The sequence below is a fragment of the Quercus suber genome, unplaced genomic scaffold, assembly GCF_002906115.3.
Source record: "Quercus suber isolate HL8 unplaced genomic scaffold, Cork oak 2.0 scaffold_25, whole genome shotgun sequence".
Classification (NCBI taxonomy): Eukaryota; Viridiplantae; Streptophyta; class Magnoliopsida; order Fagales; family Fagaceae; genus Quercus; species Quercus suber.
In genome coordinates, this window is record NW_027069490.1 from 273400 (window position 1) to 279399 (window position 6000).

Consider the following 6000-nt stretch of genomic DNA (forward strand, 5'->3'; position numbering starts at 1 on the left):
AGAGAGTTCATCTTTTATGCTGTGAGAAGGCTTTTTGGTGCTTGGAAAACAGTTCAAAAGGGACCAATTCATTTTGGTGATGCAATGGGCAATTGTGGGATCCGGTAAACTAGAAAAGACAAGGTTCGGCGTAACCCTGTTGGAGCAAGAAGCTTGGAAGGCTTAGGTGCACTGGATAGATTAGGCTTGGAGGGATTTCTGCTATTCATATATCCCAACTTTATTCTCTAGTGGATTATTGACCGCTTGCAGGGCAGCAGAAAGGTTTTTCATCGAGGACTTTGGTTTCCTCTTCGATAACACACCGTTGTGTTGTCTTTATGTTTGTATCTCTCTTCCCTTAATCTTTGCCTTTTAATTATTGCTATGGTTGTGATTAATTTTGGTTTAGATTGTTTTACCAATTCTGTTTTAACTTATTTTCATTTTCCACACATACATTGTTTGATTATAAGCTTATATTAGTAATTTGTAAATTGGGAGTCTAAACATTTATAGGTGTTTTACACACTAATTAAACATTCAGATTGGCACCATGCATGAGGCATAATTCGGAGTCACATCCTGCAGACACCACCTAGGTATTGGGTGATTTGTATTTTGGTGATTTGTCATTCAATTCAAGACTGATCTTTGCCCACTGATAGTCAAATCGAAGGTAGTATCATGCACTTTACCATAAGATCATATTTATAGTGATCAAGCGGCCAAATGTTTAGTAAAATCTTATTAATCAAACTCAGCCATCTTGTTAAAGCTTGGTCAAATTTAGAGTTTAACAACAAATTTATGAGACTCAATATTTTTGTGTCTAACAAGGTAAACAGATTCCATCAAACCGTAGATGCGCCTAAATATTTGGGCCTTATAGATAAGAAAACTTGTCCAATCCCTTAAGGGCTCAACATTTACCTAGTATACTTAGTTGTAGCATGGTTCACTTCATACTTGGATAATTAACAATGGGCTTCTCTTGCTCAATTTATAAGTTCAATGAAAAAGATCTTAATAATTGATTTAGACAATTCCCAGCTAAAAAATAAAAGAAAGTGTAGCGATGTCATTACAAGATGGAGGAAACCTAATGTTTAATGTTTAAACAAGTTAACTGAACAATTTGTTGTACAAATGTGCTCAATTAATCTCTTGCCAAAGATCGCAACTTTAATGAGACTCGTAGAATATCAAAATTTTGACACTATTATCGAAGGCAAGTAATGTTGAGAGGCATAAATTGCTCAAAAAAAAAAAAAAAAGGCTAAAATGCAAAAGGTGTGTAATTCTAAAGGAATGAATATGGAAGGGAAAAATCACAAATGAAAGGAAAAGCAACAGTTGCCTTTATTAATATTGAGAGGAAAAATAGTAAAGGGAAAGATGTATGTACGTACATATATAAAGGCAACTGTTAGACGCATTGCACAAGAAAAGAAAAATAAGGTATAAGGCACATTTCTCCTTCCTTTGACAATGAAGTGAAGGAAATTTTCAAGTAGTTGTAAAAAGAAAATGGGATAAAGAGAATGATATATTTCTATGTCATTCAAAAAATGGTTGACAATGAAGATATTAAATTTGACAATTCTTTTATGGTGTTGTTTGTTGCATCAAATGATGTTTCTTTGCTTGAGGAATGGCTAATATCTACCTTATTTCACCCACATGGGAGGATACTAGTTTCTTTAGAGACAACCAAAGAGAAATCTACTATTTATTTCAAGACAAGCATTTAAGAAGGAAGCAACCAAAACATCCAATGTTTATTATGAACTCATGTTCTAAGCAAACTTAGACTATTAGGATGATTCTACTTTTGTGGAAGAGTAAAGTTGCAATAATTCACAAACATATTTTGGAAAAATGGCTAAGATAAGGTATTTCAATCAATTATTGTATTTGAGTATATTTGGTGAGGTTTGGTAGAACGTTATTGTACAATTGGAAGCCTTTAATCAAGTTATGCCTTCACTTTAACATTATTATTGTTACTATAATGTTAATTGTTATTGTTATAATGTTTATGTTTATTGCTATAGTATTTATGCTTATTATCAATACTAGCTATTATGCCCCATTCGTTTATCCCAAAAAAAAAAGGTATTATGCCCCCATTCAAATGCATGGGCTACAAAAAAATTTAAATGAAGAGAAAAAATTTCAAGAATTTATTGAAATTGAGCAATTAAAAGATCATAAGAATGAAAAATAGAGCTAACTGCCTAAAAAATTCGCAACAAAGTTTAAAATTCTCTAAAGATTGGGTAAATTTCACCTCTGTACATTTTTTTTTTTTTTTTAAATACTTCCTCCTTATGGAAATAAAAAAACTTGTTTTTACTTTGACTTTTAGTAAATAAGATAATTCTTCGGTGGTGGGGTATTCGATAGTTTGGTTAGGGATGAAATGCGAAAGACTAGCAACAAAAATTAGAGAAATTTTTTTATAGTTTAAAAGGAAATCTGTAAAAAAAAATTCATACAAAACCTAAACTATAATTAAATAAGCTAATACGTAAAATTAAATTTTAAATATTTTAGTCTAAAAAAAAAATTAACTGTTTAAAATTTAAATAAAACAGGCTTTCATATTTGTACATAAGGTTTATAGCAATTGTTTTTAATTAGAAGAAAGACACCGGCAAACAAAGACATTATAACGATGGACAAAGTAAGGAAGGTAAAATTTACAATTAGAGCAATAAAATAATCCAATCCACATATGAACAACTAATCAAATTAATACAAAAACTCTCTAAAGCTTGCCATCATTTAACCAACCAAAATCTCGTTTTAATTTTTTTGTTCCAAAAAATACAAAATATTTCCCAAAATATTTTATATTAAATCTGTCATTGAATAAAAAATTTCTTTTGAAGTAATCTTCATAATGACTACTTTTACTTTCAAACTTCCAATCTTAAAACAATTCCATTAGTTTTGTCTATTATAATAAAAAATGTAGAAAGAGCAACAATGGCAATGGAGGCATTAAGACTTGTCTACCTGGCTAATAAGAATTCTGAAACTATCAGTCAATTGATGTATCATCCAGTGAGGTGAAACCAAACTTCATCATAAAATCAGAAGTCTACAATTAAGATGTGCCTTTACTTCATCATTATTAGTGTTCATATTATGTTGATGTTTATTATTATATTGGTTATGTTTATTGTTATGTTGTTTATGTTTATTATCTATATTCGCACTACGCCTGCTGCAATGCATAAATTAAAAAATTGTTTTTGAAAATAAGAAGAAATTTATAGAATATATTCAAAATAGAACAAAATATTTATATTTTGAAAATAAATAATAAACCTAACCACATGATAAATTCTAAGCAAATTAAAATTTGAAAATTCTATGAAGTTAAAGTAGATTTCATCCATGTCAAAGTAGAAGGCATGCTTTTAGTTCGACTCCTAGTAGAGAACAGGGACAGACCTAGGATTTTAAGCTAGCAAAGGCCGGAGTATAAAAAAAAGAAAATTCCAAATAAACATCCATATAGTATTAAAAAAATATAAATACTCTTTTCTCAAATATATATATATATATATATAAACACTCAAAATCGTTATTTCCAAATACTCTTTTCTCAATATATATATATATATATACTCAAAATTGTTGTTTCCAAATACATTAAGATGCAATCATTTACCAACAAAGACAAAAACAATATAATGTTTTTTTTAATACTAGGATGCCTAGGATTTTTTTTTTTTTTTCTTTTTGTTGAAGTTAGAACTTTCATAGTGGTGGTGTTAAAAATTTAAGTTTTTAGCATCTCAAAAGGTACTTTACCTATTTTATTACCTCAATTTACAATACACCCAATATCAAGTGTTATAGTTTTTTTATATCACTGTACTTAAAATAATATAAACAACTCATTAAAATAATAAAGGAAGAGAGAGAATTTGAGTTTTTTAATTGAAGGAAGAGATATAATCTTAATAAAATATTGTATTTTATTTTTAACAACTAGCTACAATCAACTGGTATTCATACTAGTTTACTTTAATTGCAAAAAAAAAAAAAAAATTCTTTAGCTTCTCCAATAACACATAATTTTTTGGTTCTTTGGTGGTAAAAAAGTTTTTTTTTTTTTTTGGCTAAAATCTGTCACCATTGTGATTGTTTTTATTATTTTTGTTAAGATTTTGGGTTAGATAATTGCTATTTAGGTAAGGCTAGCTAAGTTTATTGAGGAGAAAGGAACCTAAGGTTTTGAAAGGGGGCTCAAGCACAAAAGTAAAGTATATAATCACTATTAAAAAAAAAAATTAGACCCAGGGGGGCCCAAGCCCCCACCTGGGTCCATCCCTGGTAGAGAAGGATTTGCTCTAAAGGTGACAGATTAGATTTCTTAAATATTATGTTAAGTTCATGTGAATTTATTTTATTCTCTTTCTCAAAAATTTTCTTTTCTCTCTTAAAAGTTATTTCCTCTCTTTAAAAGTGTTTTGATTTTAGTTAAAAATGAAAATGAAAAATTCCTTTAGTGTTCATAAAATTTTAATTGAAATTATTTTAGATTCCTCAAATCGAATGTTAAATGCTAGGAGTGGAGGGAATTGTTAGGTATATAACAATTTGGGAGACTCTAAATGAGGCCTTAAATTAACATACAGGGGACACACTTAACCCAAAAGCTTACCTTATGAGTTTGGTTCCAATAATGTTATATGAAATTCTCAACTCTTTTACCTTTTCTATATATAGGAATTCCACTGTCACTTATGTATACCTAACAATCTACCCCCTTTGTGTGAGTGATTACCTTTTTGTGCACTTTGTGACCATTCTATTTATGGGCCACGAACAAGTACTACTAACTATCCTTACTTATAGGTTTTTTACTTCACCGCATGTAATCCATAGGCTCTCTTACACCATCCAAGGGAATCACATGTCAACCCCACATGCTAAACCATGGGAACCTTGCACATCCCATGGCCATGTAAACCTCACACTACTTTATTGGGAAGTTTTTCAAGATCATTTTTATGGGTTATGTGGACTTGTCGAGTTCAATGCTCATTTGTCTGGGCTCTAGGTACATGCACATACCCCTATTTTAAATGCGAAAATAACCTTTATAATCTTTCCATCTTGTTGTATATTATCCTAGGTTCTAACATTACTTGTTAGGAAGATAATACCTTGATGGTACACCAATTGAAGAGACACACTGATTGAGGCCTTAATATGGCTATAGACACCTTATTTGTACCCCTTATGAATTACGCCCCTTTTCTTTGCTTTCGAATGCAATAATTTTTTTGAGAAAAGAAAGCTTTGAAAAAACATTTTTTTGATGAGGGAAAGATTTTATTATTATTATTGTGGGGCCTGAGAATTTAGCAACCCCGATCCATTCCATATCGGGCCCAAGGCCCATGCCGAGGAGGAAGAAATGCCCGAGAATGAAGTGTGAAAGCCTAAATTGCCAAGAACCCTGCCGAGGACGACCTTGTCCTCGGCCAACTGAGCCCAACACGTCAGCCATGGCAGCTCGGGGGAAGAGCAAGTTCAGGATGAACTGTCACCTCCACATTAAGTGCGCTCACCTAACCCCCTGGCTGCATTAATGGAGATGTGACCTCTGAACAGGGCTGCCTTGGTTGCTGCAACTCACAGGTGTGCTGGTAAAGTGGCTGAAAGGACGGGCAGTCAAAAGGAGGGGGTATGGATGATCAATAAGTGGAAGAAAGGGGTTATGAAAAAGGACTATATAAAGGGGAGAAACAGGGGAGAATGGGGGACGATTCCCATGGGAGAGATCACTATCAAGCTCCTCGGACTGGTGTCAAGGATAGACTTTGGAGGATAATCTCGATCCGCTTCTGTCCGACAGTGGCAAACAGTGGTGAACGTTACACTGGGCACTGTCTGCTTGCTAGGGCCTAATTCTTGAACCCGCTCTCTACAAATTTATTGTATTAGGCTAGCTGGGCTGGAGTCTACTTACTCAACAATAGAAGTGCTCAAATC